Genomic DNA, 20,816 nt, shown 5'->3' with positions numbered 1-20,816 from the left:
ATAAAATAACTGCATTTCATCTAGGTCAAAGTGAGTGAGTGTTTAGAAATTGATATTTAAGGTAGCATGGTCATTATCATAGCTCTGAATTCAACCAAGCCTTTTACCAGTGCAAAGTATGCCAAACTCAGCTGTGCTGTTCTAGCCCATTATCAGTAACACACCAAATTCATCCTAGCTGCCATGTATGATGAGTTTCAAGTAACACGAAGATAAAGCACAAACTAAAACGTAAATTTTGGCATCTATTTCAAAGCTGTCCTGAATATTCATATTTATAATGTTTGAATGCCTAAATGCACAGTAAAACAATCGTGAACAGAATTGAACTGCAGTTCCCATCAAGGGGTTCTTCAGTTCTTCTCACTTCTGATATTTTCTCAATTTGATTTTTTTTTCCTGGTTTTTGTTTTCTTTTCTTTCTTTCTTTCTTTCTCTTTTCTTTTAATCCTGCAGTCGGCAGAAGGGCAAGGGGAGAAGAGCAGCACCTCATAGTATTTGGTCAATGTTAAAAGTGAAAAGCTTTGACAGTTGAGCATTTCCCAGACCAGCATTGGCCAAACCAGCTGAAAGAAACCAAATGTTCCTGTTTCAAATTGCAGAGTTTTCTTATTAGTGAAAATGTTCCAGGCTGGCTGCCTAAAGGCAAGTTTAACTTACATTTTGACTATTGAAGAGAAAAGAAAAAACAAAAACCTTTTTCACCCACTATGCACTTTGGAATGTATCTTCTGGCAAATAACTTTTACAGTGGGAAATGCAAAGCCTCTTGAAACATACGAACTTCAGGAAAGTGTTCCTCAGTGTTTTGCTCTACAAATGAACCTGGATACTCTCTGGTGATTAAATGACAAAAAAGAAAAAAATCAAACAAAGAAAAAACCCTCATCCTATGACATAGCTTAGTATCACATGTTAGGATCGTGTTTACTACTTGTTTTGTAACTTTAACAGTGCCTTCTTACATAATATATTTTGTAAGTGGCAGAAAAGCCAAAACGCAACATATAGCATGACCTGACTCAGGTCAAGCCAGTGCTTGAAAAAGAACCTTTTCTGAGTATTGCCCCAGCACTGTCTCTGAGCTTGTTCAGCTTAGTGCTGCAGCCACGGGAATTCTAACTGTGACCACAGGCCCAGGAAGTTCCTGAGCTGCCTCATGATGTATTTCATGTTATGATAAACACAAAAAAATTTAGAAGCTGCCAGACCAGCACTGTCTGAAGTGAGTGCAAGCTGATGGTGCACAAATGGGTAATGGATCTTACAAACAGACCCGAAAGTGCATGCAGAATGACTGCCCTGTCACAGAAAAATAGTTGTAACGATTGTGGTGTACAGCTGTTTGTGAAGTATGTGCATATTCAGACCTGCTTTGATATATAGTTGCTACAGCAGTAAGTATGAATCATATGGTGGTTGTATTCCTGGCCAGTTCTGACTATATACACGTAACCACGCAGTTACACAAGCAAAACCAAGGACTGCCAAAGTACATCTTTTAGCAGACACACTTAATCATCTCTCTTTGACATTGTGGCCTTAGATTCAGTGCAAACAGAAGGATAACTTCACAGTTCTTGCAATTTGCAGAATGAGACCTTGCTATACAAGCATAATTTCTTGTCATTATTTCTCTCAAAATAGATTAATCTTTGTAGAAAATAAGAGCAGAGGCTAATGAGGGTTAAGGCACAGATGGAATGGCACTGCTAATTACTTCATACAAACATACAGTGAAGGAATACTTTCTAGTGCGATATTTAACTAAATCAATCCCTATTAGCACATGCAGCTACAGGAGAATTTATGGTGAAGTCAAATATGATGCTGCCTGGCTGTCTGCAGTGGAAAGACATGACACATGATCTATCTCATCTCGCCTCCTTCCATTTAATCCCACTTTTAATGAGCAGAAACATAAAAAGTAAACAGTTCCTCTCTATTCTACAATAATACTAATTTTCTTTCCACACTGTTTACTTTGAATAACCAGAATTCATTTTTAGAACCCTGTTCAATATTTCATTCAAAGAACCTCACAGACATCATCCAAATGCTATTTTTGAAGCTTCAGCAATGTTCATTTGTGTACTGATAAGGAATGCAAATTTCCTGGGATGATCTCCCCGCTCAGAAAGGGCTCTATCAGCATAGGGGGAAGGGTCCTTCTACCCCAGGTGAGAGAAAAGCCACAAATACGCAACACAGAGTACAGCTGCACTGTGGATAATTTATGTACTAGTCCTTCATTTCCAGAAGGTCCATAAAATCTAATTTATTTTTTTTTAATTCAGGGATTTGTTGTCTTCTATTATGGATTCTACAGAATAAAGAGCAATTTCTGAAGTACTTTGTCAGAACTGCCAGCATAGTAAAATATCAGGTAATATCCACAAAGCTCTAAGATTCTCTGAATTTGCAGGCTGCTGTACTTTCTGTCTCATTTTATTCATTATTTGATTCCATTCTGCTAATCTCTGTGGAAAATAGCATTCACCTCCTTCCAGATGATTGTTAAATGCTGTATTGAAAAGCAATTATCACCTATCTTCCATCTTACCCTGAGAGGAATGATAAAAATTGAAAAAAGTTGCCATATCTGTGATATAGGAAGGCATATGAGATCCTGCTGTTTCTCTTTACTTTCTGCAGCTGTTTATTGCTGACTTCCAGTAGCAGAGCAGGTGTAACATTGCACTTGCAATTGATGAAGGGCACCATGTCACACAAATAAACCCAGTCCTATTTCTTTGGCACTTAAAAAAGGAGAAGACTTATGGCTTGCTGACGAAGGGAGAGAAAGGGTCTGTATTACCATTGCCAGGTGTTTGAATTCTATCAGTGACTTGAAAATTACATTCCACCCCCTCCCCAGCCTTTTTCCTTTTTTTCCCAGTAGGAGAAGGGCAAGAGAAAGGAATTCTAGGTTTTGACCTTCTAAAGTGTTCATGGACTGAATTTTCAAGGGTTCCTCTCTGAAAACGGACATCTGAAATTTGTATCCTTAAAGTTTCTGTTGGTTCCAAAGCTCTAAGATGAGTACTGCCAAGGTAGTATCATGCTTGATCACACCTTTATTATCTTGAAATACATTGAGATCTACTTCTAGAGAAAAATTCAATGCTGCAAAAATAACATTATAGTCTGATAAAGTCATTTTCTGCAAGTGACAGTGATTATTTCTTCTTGAAGACATTGATATTAATAGATTATTGAAATAGACAATAGAAATTAATTAATTTTCTGGCCCACATGGTTATATTTGGGAGAACTTTGTAAAGTGAGTCATAAAGGCTCAAGAATCCATGGTTTAATTTAAGTTACGTGACTTCTAAGAAAATCTCAATATTTTTTAGTGAGGGAGGTGAACTTTCTGAAGAAAGAAATAAAGAACAGGGAAGAACAGGGGAGTAAAGCTGGGGGACTTTGGAGCACAGAGTCTAGAGAGTGCTGGCACAGGCGGTCCCAAGGGAAGATGGGAGGACAGTGACCCATGGTTTGTGTACATATATAAATATATACAGATATAAAATTTATATTTGGTTTAAAGTAATACTTGATGTCAAAGTTTTAAGTAATTAGACTAACAGATTAACCAGAAGGTGGAGAGGGGGCTGGCTGCATTAAATATTACTAGTAGCTGTCGCGTTAGGCAACTGTGGCATTTTGCCCTTCAATCACAGAGCAAGAGCTGGAGTTGAATATTTGTTGTACGGCTAACAAGTCACGGGGTATTTCAACAAATTGGTACTTTCATCAGGTCAAGTTTCTACCATTTCATTAGATTATTTTTGGAACTGAGTGATTTTATATTGCAGGCCTATTTCTTCCCTGAAATGTATTCCTTTGTGTATGTGGAGCATGAAAAATTAATTCCATTAACAGGTATTCTTTAACTAGGTCTCCAGAGTTCTGTGAGCCTGTATTATGCTGCATTTTCCTGTATGTTTTTAATTTTGAATGTTCTAAATTAAAAAAAAAAAAAAAAGAAAGAAAGAAAGGAAGAAAGAGCTCTCTAAAAATTCTTGCTTTCTTCTCTGCAGTGGCAACAATAGGGGACAAGGGTATTGAAAAGATCCTCATCAGCATAAATAAATTAAACACCCCTCCTTCACAAAAGTCAAGAGGTAGCTAGCAGAAGAGATGACCAAAATGAAGCTTTCCAGTCTAAATATATTAGCAACTCTCTTCACTCTTGTATCTATTAAAATCTATTCAAATTGAAGTGTTTTTGAAAGCATCCTAGCTGTAATACAATGTATGTAAATAATGGGAGGTCACATTTTCAGTTGTTCGGTATCTGAAGGTTAAGTTCAGCTTTCTGGTATACTGGCTACTCCTGTATCTTTGTCAAATCTATCTCAGTCTCCTCCTTTTGTCATCTTCTTTTTGTATACTTGTCTGATGATGCCTAATATTGCAGAGGTTTGCAAAAATTTTACAGCACTGATCCTGTGTCATCCAACAAGGGAGATCTACGTACACTATATATGAACTCATATAGTTCTACTTACTGCACAATAGCAAGTTCATGTTTAATTAGATGGTTTTTTTTTTTCATTATCCAGCTTGCATGCATAATTGTTATAATTGTGCCCATGGGCTAGTTTCACAACTGTAAGTATATGCTGGACTGAGGCATCTGTTGGCACAGCTCCCCTGTAAATCTGATTTATAAGAGTGGGTACATTATGAACAGCCTTGACACAAGAGCGTCATGTGCACCTCTGCCACAGAGAGCAGAGAAGGAATTCCTCTGCTCAGGTCCTGTGAGATGAGCAGGAGAAGCAGGTGAGAGCAAAGAGGTGCTCCCAGGAGCTGCTGGGGCAGGAGGTGCCCAGATCTCCTTTCTCACTTACCAGAGGGTAACACTGTGTTGCTCTCAGCTGAAATGCAGAGCTTACCTTGGTTTTCAGTCTGCTAACTTTTACAGTTGTTGCTTTACTAAAGAATTTTTTTTTTCTTTTTTTCTTTTTTGAACACTGTTGAAGTACGGGCATACAGTGCTTCATGTTGATCCTTTTGGTTTTTGATAAGCCATGGCAATGACAAAGTTAATCATCATACCAGCGTATTCTAGACTGTCACCATCTGTGACAGTCCCAAGTGATAACTCATAGTGCCCTGCCCAGATTGGGCCACCTGGTAACTCCTCATTCTTCCTTCACACTTCCCTTACCTGTTCCTTAATTGTCTCTGACCTGGCACTTCAAAGACACACGGCTTATTTGGAATGACATGTGGCAATACATTTCCTAAGCACTTACAAGGAAAAAACAAACAAACAATACTTCTAAGGCTGAAGTAAAATGGTGAATATATCAGGGAAAATGTTGCTAATGGGTGGCTTGTAAGTTTTTAGCACATCCTTATCAGTAAAGACTTTATTCTTCCAACACATACAGTGCTATCAACTCTGAATTCAACCCTAAGTTTTATAGTATTTGCATGTTCATGTGGGGTTGAGGTGTTTTTTTTTCAGATAATTATCCACAGATTAGAAACAATTTACATTTTTTTGCCCCATTTCTTTTGAAATGAATCCTGAGCTCCACTCAAGACAAAAATTCAGACTGGTGTCTTTTCTTGCTGCTTCCAAGATGAGCTGTTTGGTGAAGCAGCCATTTACTTTGTCCAAAATATTCCACCCCAATGTCTTGTCCTGAAATGCACTGACTGGGGCTACATGAGGAGAGCTGGAATCTTCTGCTATTGATGCTCATCTGCAATATACATTTCCTTAATATATCAGCTCCTGGCATGTTCAAGAGTTTCTTTTAACTCGAAACTGACATTTCCGTGGTACCATTTAAATCCATTCTATTCACTTGATGTATTTTTTTTCCCTGAGATGATTATGCAAATATTAACGACCTTTGTAAACAAGAACAAGCCACACAGGAGAAACTCATCCTTAACTCAGTCCATGTAGAGCCATTCGATTCAAATTACCATGTGCATAGTATACTTTTTTCTAGTTAGGATCTCTTGCAATAAGCCACTTGGGTACATTTGATATGCTTTTATCTTAAGATATTAAATTTGCATGTGCTGCTATATACCTTCAACACCTTCATTCTTGTTTTAGATCTTTGTCATAAAGTGATTTTTGTCTGATCCCTACTGACAGTGAAACAGCCCCTATTTGTATATGGCACAGGCTTATCTCAAGTCATGAGCTCTGCAGAGATGCCAAGTAGTAGGTTTATTTTGCACCTTTCCTCTCAGAATTCAAAAATTATTGTGGCAAAAGTTGAAAGCAGCGTTTTTGGAGCCTTTTGAGAACTCCAAGATATAAACTGTGGGGGAAAAACTAATAATTGAGAAATAGAATTAATGATTTTTCAGAGTTTTAAAGAGCTGGATATAGAACAGATCCTTTCCTTATTCTTGTACTGCAACCACAAAACTGGTTTTCCTACCACAGAAAACTGTGTTTTCAAAAGTAACTTTCCCAGGGCAGATTCATAACAAATGTTACGATTGTTACAGCAATTGTGGAATCAGTCATCCTATTACTGGTTTACTTACTGAAGATCTGCCTCTTCAGCAATAGGTTTGTAACTAGTCTTGGCTTATCTCCTTGAGAAGTTAAAAAATATGCATCAAATGAAAGTGTTTTCATAAGCATTTGAAATAGTAGGAGGATTTCTCGTGTCATGGAAAAATCCATAATTTTCAAAATTGCATGCAATTTCAGTTGTTGGAAACAATGAGCAAATTTTCCCAGCTTACAATAAGAATTGTTGACTGTATCAGATCAGTCATTCACCTAATTCAGTTACAGCATTTGAACTATTCACTTTCTTACCAGCTGCCTCGGCTAAAAGTAAGTGCAAAAAAGGATGGAAAATAATATTTTCTAGTATATGCAGTAATACCATTACAGAGTTACCTCTCACAAACATTGCTTTCAAAGATAAAAAACAGAAAAAGCAATAAGGCAAACTGACTGCTACAAATCAAACAGCAATCTAATTTAGTTCACTACACAGGCCTTTGGGATTTTCATACCTTATGTGTTTAATCAGATTTCTGATGATTTCTATTCATTAAGGGAGACATTTTTATTTGCTCAGGTTAGTAGATTTCCTCCTCCAAACAGCTTTGTGTTGCCCTCTTTCTACAACATCCTTTTAAGTGTTCTGGTCAAAACCACAAAACATGAGATTGAAATATTGTATCTGAGCAAACTTAAATAAGATGTTAGCCCCAAGAACCACTGATAATCTCTTTGACATTTAAATGTGTGTAATTTCACATCTTTTTTAGGAACTGTTCTTAACCTGTTTTATTTCAGTGCTACTCTTTAAAACATTGCCTTAGTTATCATTCAGTGGGCAAAAATGAAGGACAAGGATCTGAGTGCAGGACGATGAACTATAGTTTAGGAATGGGAACAGATGGCTAAAGGCAGAGCAACTGGATTTGCCTTCAAAGCATGTCGTAAAATTCCGCCTCAGACTGAAGATTTAAGAGAAAAACTGTGCTTAGGATGAGTGAAGTGTAGGATTAGAAATGGGAATGAGGAAGACCTGGAGCCAAAATTCAAGACACAGAAGTCAGCTGGAGAGATTTTAAGTAGGAAAGAATAAAGTTTAAACTCAAAGCAGACTCTCTTCCAGAGCCTCAGATGGAATCTGGGATTTTGGATCACTTTCTCCAGTGTAAAATAGCTGATGGGTGTTGATAAAGGTTTCATCTTCACTCCTGGCTCCGTTCAGTGACCCTGTTATTCTCTGTGGTAGAACTAATTACTGGCTGAAGTTCTACTGATGAACAATGATGTTGATCTGATGTTATGTAGCAGTTCTGGGGCTGTTTTAATTTTTATTCTGAAATTCTTTACCAGAAATCATACATCCATGATGCTGCATACATAATCATAATGTGGTTTCTTACATGGTAGTCTACAGTCATTCTCTGAGAGTTGTATATGGCTTTGCTGCTGGAGTTGTAAGTGGGTCCATGAAATGTGAGAAAAGATAGATGGAGCTCACCATTAAGGATGTCAAATACAGCCTTGGGGATATGGGTTCTCTCCCCTCTTCCTGCCAGATTGCACCTGGGACATAGGACTAACTCATTTAAATGGAGTACTCCTCTTGAAACTAAAAGTGATGTACAAAAGCTCAGGTAGGTAAGAATCTACAACAGAATTTAGTAGACTCTAGTCTCTAGGCATACAAAACATTGCCTAATCTAATGTTCTGAACAAAAATTGTAGTAAATGCCTCTCAAGTGAGGCAAACCAGTAGCTTTTCAATCCCTCTCTGATACTCTGCATGCTCTGTGGCTATGTGAGATAGGCACACCAGCCCCAAACTACTCAGGGCTATTTTGGAGCAGGTACCATAGTGATAAGCACTACAAAAAAAGCTTCTGAATATATTAAGACTTTTGCATTCATGGATTACTGGAGAAAAACATGTGTGATCACGCAACTAAAGGCTGTATCTTAATGCATATACACAAGGAAGCAAATGATGGTTGCACAGGCAGCCATAATTCTGGCATTTCCTAGAACTTTTAGTGCTTGTCTTTAAAATCTTAATAATGTGTCTTTAATAGAGTGGATTTCTGGTATATAATATGGAATTACCTGAAACTATGTCTGTGATGCTTTCTCAGTATCTGGGCAACATTTCGTTTTTACACTTTAAAAGAATCCAAGTAATAGTCATTATTTAACAAAAATATCTTTGGCTTTCTTTGTGCTTTGCTTTCATGTGGAAGCCATAAACAGATTTTCACATACCAGATGAATAATGTGTAGGAAGAGTGAGAAAGGAAGGGAATTGACTTTTTCATTTTTCTTTTTTTTTTTTTTTTTCCTAAAGTGTGTGAATTTAATTTCACTATTTTATTTCAGACGCAACACACATCCAAATTTATATTAAAAAAGATCTCCTGAATGCCTCACTATGTTGTTTCATACACTATTGAAGCTCATGTTTTACAAAATACATTTTTTCAACTGAATTTTTGATTGTGATATATACTCATTTCCAACCGAGACTGAATTGAAAATGAACATATATCAATGTCTTGGTGGTAGGCAGTGTAAAAACATTCTGCATCTTCAAAATATCGAGCAAAATGCAATCATAGATATGCTGGACAACTGTTAGATAACCCGACCAGATTTAAATGTTTCACAGAAGTAAAATTTCTTAAGCTGATGGATTTTTTCAGAGGAACTCTTTTTCCCAACAGTGCCAGGAGGGAAGTGACCGGTTATCCTACATATCTAAACTAAAAAGCATTGTGACACTTGCAGTAAGATTCCCCATCCATCCCTCTGCACCCCACCATCATGTAATACACAGTTATGCAATTAATCTGCCATCAGCATTAATGATTCCTAGCTTGGGGGGAATATATTCATGATTATGAAATGTTTATTTTTCAGAGAAGAAAGTATGTAAGAATAATTTCACTCTGTCAGCTAAAACCAATGGAATTACTATACTCATAGTGATCAGAGACATAAAGTATTCTTGACAATGTATCACAAGAAAATTTCATAGAAATCCGAATTTCTTCATATTAAAGAATAGCTGCATGTCCTCAATCTATAATCTCAATAATACTAAAAAATTGCTCAAAGCTCTAGAGCAGATAATGTCAACCCACCTCAGTTAAAATTCCAAGTAAATATGATAGATCAGTTTAATAAAATAAGACATCAGTAGCAGAAAGCAAGTATTCATCCAGTTTTCTATTCACTTCTTCTATTTTTTGCCACTTACCTCTGAGGGTTGCTGCTTGCTTGGAGCACACAGAATGCAGCAGCTCAGTCCAAGAGAGAAACCAGTTATTTCCTTTCACCCTGTGTTATGCCTTGAAACTCTTTCCCTTCTTCTTTTCGTGATGCATAGAAATACAAGGATGGACCTTCGGGGCTCTATCCAGGTCTGTTTATATTATGTAAAACAGATGAATACATTTCCTATTTTAACCATGAAAATCATGCCTTCACTGACAGGCGCCTGGATCATTAATAGTATGCTGTATGCAACTGTGAAAACCCACGTAATGCTAGAAACGGGCTCAGTTTTCTAAATGAAGAACCAGATTAAAATCTGCAAACCAATTTGTCTTTGTTGCAGAAGTTTTTTGTTTTTCTCTACTGTAGAAGAAGCTGGAAGTCACTGTTGGCTAGCAGAGGATTTTCACTGGAAATGCTGGAGGAGACCTCTAGACTCAGGTTAGCACCAGAATCAAACACGCTGGAGTGTTATGACCTCAGTCAGCTCCTACACCAAACATGTAATCCTTTCCTCCCAAAGCAATTTTGTCATACAGCAATGTCAGCAAACTGCTTCAGTAGTTTTTGAAAAGATTCCAACTTAAATTACAGTACCAAAAGCCTGCTCTGGGCTTTACCCATATTATTTTTTCTAGAATATTTACATTTCCAATTATTCCCCACCCAGTCTTAAGCATACTTTCCAGAACACAAGAAAATAGTCTTCTCTTCCTGCAATCCTAAATGCTTTCATTAGGGAGACTTAACACTGAAATGTTTTGGAAAGACAGATGCTCTTGATTTAAAAGAAGCGAGAAGAGACAACTCTCAGTGAACAGCTGCATTGCTCTCAGCTTCAAGCGAGCTGTATCTCAGAACAGTTTTGTATGTTACTTTGTCACTGGGAACATATTATTACCATCTAAATTTAAAAACAGTGGCTTTCTTACATGAAAGCAAAGGCAGACGTAAAACCACAGTGACTGTTCTGTTCAAGTATTCTATGCCAGTGACACAGAAAATAATACCAAAATGAAAAACAGTTCTTGTTTTAGGTGGCCTGTACTTACAATGTGTCTGGCCAAAAACACAAGTGTAGAAATTCTTGCATATTGTCAGATTAGTCAGTATTCACAGTTCTCTGTTAAAATCTCGTTCTGCAGCTGCTTCAGCTCTTTGTTGACTTTTAGAAGTCTCTTGTCCCTACCAACAGGCACTATTATATTATGGGGTTGGTGAACATTAAAACCATATTCCAAAGTTATCATTTTTCAGTTCTTAGGGAAAGTACTTCTGAAATAAATGAACAATAACTAATTCAATAGATTTTATGTCAGGTAATTCCAGCATTCAGGCAAACAAGCCCAGCTGTGAGCACTGAGTATACCGCTACGTTTATTGTCCATCATAGTTTAAGCAGACAGTGAATGAATAGTCCATTGCAATTCATATAAATTACATGTTTTGGTAAAAATGCACTAATTGTGTGAATAATGTAAGATTGATTTATTTTAATTAAATGAATACATGTAAAACATAGACATCAATGGACAGCCCCTTACTGTCTAAGATATTTTAAGGAAAAAGTTGAAGAAAGTCTTGTTAACATCACTGCAAATCTTTTGATTACTATCAAATGTATAACTTAAGTCAACATTTGTGTATATGTATATGCAATAAATATGCATACATGTTCTGCATAAGGATTTCTTTATATTTTCTCAGCATAATTTTTGCATTTCAGAGGTATCTGATTCTCTCTATCCTGCATAGGAATAGGAGATGTTTACTTGTAGATAAGTCTCTGTTTCCTGATTATTTTTATGCAGCTAAATCTGTAAGGTAAGATTAAGTATCTTAGAGAAGGAAATGCAATGACAAGATGAAAAGAAAATCACTTTTTATTTTTTTCTTCCATATTTAGTAGAAGTATGCTAGTGTGCATTATTCTGACTATCAATCAGTATCTGCCCATTAATCTAATTGTTATTCAGTAAGTACTCCCTGTTATAATCTCTCAGGCATGTGTTGCAAGTCTAACGATTTTTCTGTGCTGTATCATAAGGGAAAGAAGGATACTGAGTTGTCTTCCAAGTCTCTTCACCTCGTTGCTGGCAAGACTAGCTTTTCCCTGTGTGATTCCTGAATGTAAAATTGGGTAGATAAATAAGGCTGTGATCAAAATACTGGATAGCTGGGTAGAGAAAACTTACAGTAGAAGAAGAGAAACAGACTTGTATTTTATTTATTTTTTTAAAGATTACTCTACCATTAGGTGTACAGCTTCAACCTCTTCATTTGCTGAAGGTGTGGGAAAAACTCTAACAACCAAAGACTTAAATATTCAAATTTAAGTAACAAATATTAAGTTAAATTAAAGTATCTGACCCAGGAAAGTTCCTAAACATATGTTTAAATCTAAGTACATAGTCTTAGCAAAGCTAATAGGATTCAGCTGTCAGTGAGATGCCTCATGTGCAAACATTCTTTGCTTCTTTGAGGTTTAAATCCACATTTGCTAAGTATCCAAGTACCTGAAATTCAAACACACAAGTTTGAAAATCTAGCAAAAGCTTCTTAAATCTTTTGCTGAAAACTAAAACTAAGACTATCTCTGTTCTAGAAGTGTATATGAATCATTGCTCTTTTGGTCACAAGAACTGGTTGTTAGTCAGTGGAGGAGTTGTGTTATGGTCACATGTGTGGTACTGGAGGGCTTCTGAGGCAAACTGCAGAGATCAATGTGAGTTGAAATTTTTGGTGTAGGACAGTGCTAATGAATCAACATGCTGAAAAATGTCAGTGTTTTATAGGCTTTTTAATGGGCAAAATTACCAAAAAGCTTAAAATGGCTTAACTTATGATTTAGAACTTCTCCTCTTTAGCAAGATTTAGGCTTTAACTTTGCTGTTTTGCATGAGAGTCATTTTTACATTTCCATATGTGAAGCACATCTAGCAATTTACACTGCAAGAGTAAATAATCTCTAAAGTGAATTCATGCCTTTTTAAAATAACTCATTAAGAATCTGAGAATGACCTACATGTCCTTGTGGACTACAGGTTGACTGTGAGCCAGCAATGTGCTCAAAATGACCGAAGGCTGATTTATTTATAATCAGATTGTAGATTTCTAGATTACAGTTAGAATACAAGGTATTGTTTGCTGGCACCAAATAGTGAACCCTTTCACTGAAGTTAGGCAACACTCCATCTTCTGCAGTATTACTTCACCCTTTGTTTGAAAGTCTTTCAATTACAAAGACATCAAATTGTCAAATTTACCAGGTAATGACTGCAGAAGGATGTAGCACAAACCTGGCATACCAAACTCCACTTAAAATATTGTTTCCCCACTGAGGAAGGAGTAGGTAGGGACAAATCTACTGGGTTACCTCTTGGAAATCCAAGTTTGCTTCTGATTCCTGCTTTTTAGGAAAAGAAAAAAAGAGTGAAACTTTCACTGTATATCAGAACACTAACTGCTAACTTTAGAACTCTTCAGATAGAATCTGTAGACACATTGGAACACACTGAAGAAAAAAAATGCATTTGAAGAATCCCTGTTAAGCAGGTTTTAATGAAATTTGAATTATTATTTATTCTGTATTTCTGAAATACTTACAAATAGCATTTGTATTCAGTTTTGAGATGGGAATTCCTTCTGCCCTCCTTCCGTGCAATCAGTGATTTAAAACAATTACTCTTTAAATCAGAAATTCTGATTAAAGCTTTTTTCATTTCAATACACTTGATGTGCTCTGGATACTTTTTTATTACTTCAACTGACATTTGTTACCTTGCCTGATTTGAAAATAACATTGCAGTTCATAAAAAAATAGACCAGATATTCCAATATATTCATGGAAGCTTTTTTAAAGCATCCTAAGCAGTATTTTCAAAAGACATGAAATTTATATGCCACTATCCCCATGTCTCTTGATCAGGATATTTTGACTTTTAAAATGTGCCAATAACTTCCTTTTGTTTTCTTAAGGCCTTTTGTTTTGTTGTTTTTTTAATCACGTGTCATAAAAATTTGTTGCATGTGTAAGCAATTTAATGGTTCGCTGAAGGGTTGTTATGCAAGTGGATTGTGTAAAATCTTGTCCAAACCCAGAAATGACTGCAAAGGGGAAAGAGGGAAATGGTGTAAGACTGAGAAATTACATATTCTTTCTGTATAAATTTATATCTTGAATATGTGGTTGAATGTAACTACTCTTTTTTTTTTTTTTTAATCCCATGAATGTAAGAGGGAGGAGAAGATTAGGTACCTCACATTGACAAGACAGGAAGAGATAGGTGCCCCCTATTCCCAGCAGTCAAGACTCCGGAGTCTATAGAACTAATATATAAGAATTTGAGACAGGCAGTACATTAATTGTAGTAAGACTGAGGTATACTGGCATTTTATCTCTCCTCATAAGCATGCATCTATCTCTATCAATTAGTACTGGATTACCAGTGATTTTTTAGAGCGTACCAGAGACTGCTCCATTATTCAGCACCAAGGTCAGCTCAGACTATACACAACCTATAGAAGAATATGACCTGAATTCATTAAAAAGTCAAAATCTCACTAAAAAAAAAAAAAAAGCAGATCAATATTAACTTAGTAAGATATGAGATGGAAATTGATAATAATACTAATAATAGAAAAAAAAAGTAGAAAAGATTGAAAAGATTTTAAAGAGAACACATAAAACTAAATGTATTTACCAACTACATTCTTTACAGAACATTCTATGTGGAGTATAATGCAAATAGTTAAATGTGAGATAGTGTTTGTAACATTCTTTGCTCTAAGTAATGCATAATTCAAATGTGATGGAAGAAAAGACAGAACTGTGCACCACACTTGCATCTATGTTTCTTTGAATTGCCTAGTACAAAATATGGGCTAAGTTGTGCCTTCAGGCACAGTCTTGAATAAAGATTATAAATTGCACAATCTCTGAAGACATGATATTCTAGCACAGCTCCCTCTTTGCTTCTTGATAGGGCAGCCAGCAAATTACTTTTTCAGAAGCAGTCCATGGTGTGTCTGCAACATCTCAGATGCACGTACTAACCAAAGCATTACATTGTTACAACAAAAGCCTATTTCTCTTTGCTCTTCTTATCTACTCCCCAACTTCAGACTCCATAGAAGGATGTCACAGAGAATAGACTGTGTATATAATTCCTAATATGCAGATGGAGACAGGTACGCATTTTCACCCCCTTAAACAGACGTATGTAGTCTTTCACAAACAGTGTTTTATTTATTTATTCATTTTTGTGTAGGGTTAGGTGATTTGCATTTTGAGCGCGGAGATGTATTTGGTTTATTGTGGTAAAGTTAAACAATGTTCCAAAAGCAGGGAGTCTGGAGTCAGGAAGTATCACTAGAGAGAACACAGAAATGACGTGTATGGGAAATCTCAAAAGAAAAAGTCAATCACTGTACATTTACTTAAATGATTGGTTTGATATAGTACTGCACACAAAGATATTTCAGCCTAAAAGTTGTCCTTTAAGGGCACCTAATGGTTTGTGTACATGACAGTGCTTACATAAACTAATCCAAATTATCTAATGTCGTGTGCTTGAAGTAGCTTAATTAAACAACACTAAATTTGCATGAATATTCTCAGAATTAAAGAAACCTTAAATCAATTGATGCTCATTTACTTCAGAAAAGAACAAAGCTAAATTAAACTGAGCTGAGTTAATTCTGGACATGAGTGTCCACATAGACTTTATTGAAGTTTAATTAGTCCAGATTATTTTCCTAAGTGGAACTGTATGGATTTGCACAGTTTACATTTATGTAAACAGGCTCTAAACATGATATCTTAAGACATTTATTTTTAATTATGATTCCATATGGATTAATTTTACAGTTACTAAGAGGTTATTTTCCATCACTGTAAAATTACATACTGTTGAAATTACAGCCCTTAATGTCATTCTTCAGGCCTGAAAGTCTACTGCTGAAAAACAGAAGCAGCTAGATATGATTATTTAGAAAAAAAAACAAAAAACCAAAAACCAAAAAACCAGTATTCATTTGAATTCAAGGCCTAAAAAAGATGTGTTTAAGCATGTCTCTTTGCAAAATAACTTACCACATAACAATTGGATTTTCTAGATAATGTGCTAAAACCACAATTTGAAACTATTTTTGGACTGTGTCCCAGTGCAAATCAATCTTAGAGATTCTGAAACTGCTAACACGTATCTTGAAATGGTAATTAATTTGATATCATGATTTCGTTGTCAAAGATACTCTGATTTATAGCTGCCAAAGGCTCTAACATAAAAATTATAACTTTTTTTTTTTTTTTTTTAAACTTCCACAGTTTCTAGACTAGTTGTGTCCCCTCATTAGTTTCAATTTTTTAAATATTCTTCTGTTCAAAGGGTGAGAAACTCTATCTTTAGCTGCAATTCTGTTCAAAACACTGCTTGTTAGGCATGGCTCGTGTTAACTGTGATTTCAGTTGGCAGGGCACTAGATTAGCTGTTGACATCAAGCCAACATTTAATTTTGTTTTCTTGAGTCATCTGTTGCCAGTTTCCATGACAACCAGTCTTCTAGCCTTCAGACTTACTAGAGAGAACCATTAGAATGGCCAGGAGTATCTACAAGGAATAGATGGAAGTTTAACTTTTCATCAATGGGAACTAAAAAAACCCTTTCAGCTTTGCCTTCAGCAACACATGACTTCTGTTCATGAAAACACAGATGTTCTTATAATAGAAAAATAGAGTGAGCAGTAGTTTTTAACCAATAAATCTGGTTTAGTACCTTTCTGCTACATCTACAGATAGAAGACCTTTATGTCCAAAATCATGCAACGCAGAGCATAATGAAAATATTTTTACATTATCACTTGCATAGCAGGGATGATCCCAGTTGATGACATCTCAGATATGGATTCATTTTGTTTTCATTAGAGTCCCTGTACATTTCAATTTATTGTTTCACAAATGTGCAACTTAAGATATAGGAAATATTTCAAGAGGATATAATTAGTGCACTAAGTCAATCCACAGCTTGTAAAAGATAAGAAGACCAAACAAACTGTTGTTTGAGCTTCATGAAGCAAAAATACTTTTTGCTAAAAATACTAGTCAGCATTTATAAAATATGTACAACCTGTAAACTCAGTCTATGAAATCATAGTAAAAAAATCCATAGATTGGATCACAAGCAGTCCTTACAGGAGAATAGTAACATGCAATGGTTATTTCTTAGACCACCTCCTGTTGAGTTTCAGAGGACTCTGTGCTGGAGTGGTTTCCAAAATCCTAATTCAACATTCCTCTTATATACCAAAGCTTGTGAAGCAGAAGACAACCCCAAATCCCTTTAAAATAACAGAAGTATAAATATAATAGAAAAAGGCACATAACTGGTTGAAATACTTAAAGACTTCCCTTTACTCCTTTACTACCAAAGCATTTGCCCCTATGGGAAGAAAAATAAGCAGCTAGATAACTTTGTTATTTCATTTGGATATTGCCCACTGCTCAGGAACTTGTACTATCAATTATTAGATGCAGGAGGAGTTCCTATTATCCCAGACCTCCACAAAAACTGCAGCAAGAACTGCAATTCATGCAAACTCAGGTGCAGACAGGATACTCAGAACTGTGATCTAAGAATCAATAACCTTCTATAAAAGCAACAGGCTAATCATTTTCATGCACCCCATGAAGTTTTATTTCATGTACATATTTGTATGACCAAGGATGGATCTTCAACAGCAAACTGAGATTGTTTTCCTATGATGTTGCATAGTCCTATCTTCTTGCTTCAAACAGTGTAAAAGACAATTACTCTGACAAGAAGCTACCTTGCTTCTCTTCTCCTCCCCTGCCCAATATAAGCAGTTAAAACAGATTTTAAAGATAATGGGGGTGTATGTGGGAGAGAGTGAAAGATAAGAAAAGGGAATATGCCAGTTCCTCAGCTTGAGTTAACTGTCTTGATTCCACAGAAGAGAGCCCTTCCTCTAGCTGAAAACCTAGTCCACTAGTAATCACAGGTGGCCAAGTATGTTTGGTACCAGTAATACTGCACATAACAAAGTGGCTTTTTCTTACAACTTTTTTTCCCATTTGAGTTTAAAGCTACCCATTACTGTTGTGACTGTTAAAAACTAAGGCCAAAATGAAGCACCATGGCTGGGCTGCATGATTGCCATCTTTCAGTACTACAATGGAGATTAAATAAGTGCCCACATTAACTCCAGTAATTTTTACTGTAATTGTTCAGGCTGTGAATTCAGGCTCTGTGTGGCTGTTCTACAGTGAAGTTGGATCATGAATATCATTGATGCAGATGCTGGCATACGTTCAAAAATGCGGTGTTTCATGTACTGCTTTTATCTTACATATATCTGAGTTGTTGTTTTTTCTCCTCTTTAAAACAGCTCATATAATATGTAGAGCTAAAAATGATCTAATACCTTCAGTGCTGTTTCATGCCATGCATGAAATTCAAACTGTGAATATAAAAAGGAGACCTTTCTTTCTAATTCTCATTTTCAACTAGATTGAGGAAGGCAAAACCTGTTCATATTTCAAGCCAGCATCAGTTAAATAAAATACGATCTGAAAGTCTGCAGAAAGAACATCTGGGGAACTTGAGGCAAAACTAGATTTTTTGACTGGCTGAGAGAGCAACACAAATTAACAGTTACTAATTAAGATAATAGAGTGACCTTAATTTGTTTGTACATCACTTACTGCTTTAGTTGGATGCAATGAAAGCCAATAGAGCTGAGCAAATAATTTCTGATGAGTAATACATTTGTATCTTCTTACATACTGTCTGCATATTCTCCTTGATAGAATTACAGTTTTCCTAACACTGTCATCAGTATGCACTTGCAAAATTATTTCTGTAAAATGTTCAAAATTTATACTAGTTCAACAGCCAAAGACAAATGGGTGGCTCATTTCTAACCGAGTTCTTATATCAGCTCCCCCTTTGAGTGCAACTCTTTATTAAATTTATTTGCACATGCACAAAACGTATGCTTGGTTATCCAAACTTTGCCTTGCACAAATTTTGCTTAATTCTATTAAATGCAAAAGACCACTGTATGGGAAATTGGTAATCACAGCCTGAACCTTTGATTAATCAGCTGAGGCAAGTGTCAGGTCAGCTGTGGGAGCACAGGTGAGAGTAATGTAGCTGTGCTCCTGGAAGAGGTGGAGCTTGACCCTACCTCCTCTAGACTTCATTTAAGGGCTGACCACCACTAAGGCAGCATGTCTTGGAGGTTGCTCCCTGATGAAGATTGCCTCAGCATTTCCCAGTGAAGGCATCCATATTGGTGAGTCTTTTCTTATAAATAACCTTTTGACTATATGTTACCATCTTTGTACCATTCCACCTTACAGACCACCATAGCTTCTAGGAGAAATTAGCCAAAACAAGAATAGATTGAACTATTTGTATGTGCTTCTAGACTAACGTGACAACTCGGTACCTTGTTTGTGGGGATTTCAATATTTTGACTTCTTAAAAACATTCTCAAATAAGAAATCATGATTTGAATAAATGTAGTTTGTGATATGCTTCGCTTTAGTGCAGTCCAACATTGGGCATTCTGATATGTGTGTATACTGAGATACTCATGATTTTGGATTCTAGGTTGGCCTATAATCAGTTTGAGTTTGGACTGGTTCATTTGGGAATACACACTGTGTGTTACCATCTTTCCACTGGAGCTTGCTGTAATTATATCATCAGTGTCTTGGGTTGTATCATAAAGAAGCTGGCCATTTTCTATTCTCTAAACCTGCTCTAACAATTCAGACATTTAATCTAAGACTGGTATATTTATTATCAATAAAAGGAATGGGAGCATACTGAGAATTTCTGCAATGAGGCTTAATTGATAGTGCATTGCATAAAGAACGTCTAATTAATAAAATAAGAACAGAATATAATGGGTTTTTTCTTTGTTTGTACATAAAAGGCATCATTAGAACTCTTCAACTGTCATTAGCTCAGTCTCTTCTGCAGTGAGTCATTCTACTCCCTTACGAAAGTCTAGCTGTGCTATAAAACTGCCAGACCATACAAATGATTACAGCTTAAACTTCCTGGATTACCCATTGGTTCTATGAACTTAGGGGATACTTAGCTATTTCTTTTCTGCAATTTCATGGTAAATTGGGTTGTATGGGTATTTCAAGGCTGATCTCATCAGAATTTTCCAAAAGTGAAGACATGAAGAAAAAAAACAACAACTATTTTTGGCATGATTTCCTCACCCTATAAAACATTCATGTCAGCTATGACCTCTTGGAATACACTACCTAATTTATTCTGGAAAGGAACTGACACATCTTAAAGGTGGAGAAACCAAAACTGAAAGCAGATATCCCTGATGACAGCTCCTGAGTTTGTTGTTCTTTCAGACAAGTTGAGTGCCACTCAAACTAAAATGCAGCCCTTTGTAAATGGGTATAAAAATTTGTCATCTTCTGCTCTATGAAGGTGATCACACCCTTATATGCAGCTCCAGGGAAATACCCCCTGTTTGAACCACTGTAGGATAACATTTTTAGCCATTCAGATCCAGAGAACTGGACATGCTCAAAGTCACTGTGGCAAAGAGTAAATGATGTGACTGCTGGGAAATTGAAAACAGAACATAAAGAACAGGGATGTGGGGTAACAGTCCAGTAGTGGGGCTTACCGAGGCTTAAAAGCAACAACAGCAAAATAGAAGTAACAAAGGAAAACTGAAGTAATTTAAACAGAACAAAACAAAAAACCTTGAGGGAGAAAAAGCAGTCTTGCCAAATAGTGAGCTCCCTATGCTATTGACTGTGTAGGAAGTAGGATCTTCCACAAGTAGTTTCTCAAGGAGGACCACAATGACAGATAATGGGATTTTTCAACATTCACTTCCTAAATTTCTATATTTCTAGTAAATATGACAGCCTTAAACTAATCAAATACATTAAGAATCAACCTTTGATTAAATAAAAGCCTTATTTCCCCCTTTCTGTTCAAGCAGTCAAATAGTCAGTTACAAATGCAATAACTT

The 20,816-nt window shown here is 36.1% G+C and overlaps 1 protein-coding gene across 4 annotated transcripts in view; it reads right to left on the bottom strand.

Moving 5' to 3' along the window:
- Window positions 1-20,816, bottom strand: part of PHACTR3 (phosphatase and actin regulator 3) — a 90,980-nt gene that overhangs the window by 55,867 nt on the left and 14,297 nt on the right. Inside the window, exon 1 of one of the 4 annotated variants that reach the window (XM_072350084.1) lies at window positions 9,756-9,979. The exons of 2 other annotated variants lie outside the window; for them this stretch is intronic. The gene's annotated coding sequence lies outside the window, so the exon portion shown is untranslated. Of the gene's footprint in view, window positions 1-9,755; window positions 9,980-20,816 lie in introns of those variants that run through there. One more of the 4 variants, XM_072350083.1, reaches the window with a different exon arrangement.

Source organism: Excalfactoria chinensis, chromosome 15 (assembly GCF_039878825.1).
Source record: "Excalfactoria chinensis isolate bCotChi1 chromosome 15, bCotChi1.hap2, whole genome shotgun sequence".
Classification (NCBI taxonomy): Eukaryota; Metazoa; Chordata; class Aves; order Galliformes; family Phasianidae; genus Excalfactoria; species Excalfactoria chinensis.
Note: the sequence above shows the minus strand (reverse complement) of the source record. Positions and strands in the feature narration are given on the sequence as shown.